Here is a 349-nt window from a genome sequence, read left to right on the forward strand (position 1 = left end):
AGCCTGGCCCATCCACATCCTGCCCCAGTCCAGGGGGGAGCATCCCCCAGGGCTTCGCAGGTAAAGAATTACCAGAAATTTAAGAAAAAAAAGGAAAAATTGAGACCCATTTAGTCCTACAGAGACAAGAGAGACTGGAGGAGTTGTATATATGTTTTAAAAGCGAGATTTATTTTTTTTTTATATCTCCTTGCTGGGGGTCTCTGGGTTTTTAGGGCATCTCTTCCGAAGGGCAGACTTTGAGATCAAAGTGCTGCAAAAATCAACCCATTTACTGAGATGCTTTTATGACATGAGGCAAGGACATCCTGTACATAGGAAAATATATATATATATAAAAAAAATATAA

The sequence above is a fragment of the Mesitornis unicolor genome, unplaced genomic scaffold, assembly GCF_000695765.1.
Source record: "Mesitornis unicolor isolate BGI_N332 unplaced genomic scaffold, ASM69576v1 scaffold14279, whole genome shotgun sequence".
Taxonomy (NCBI): domain Eukaryota; kingdom Metazoa; phylum Chordata; class Aves; order Mesitornithiformes; family Mesitornithidae; genus Mesitornis; species Mesitornis unicolor.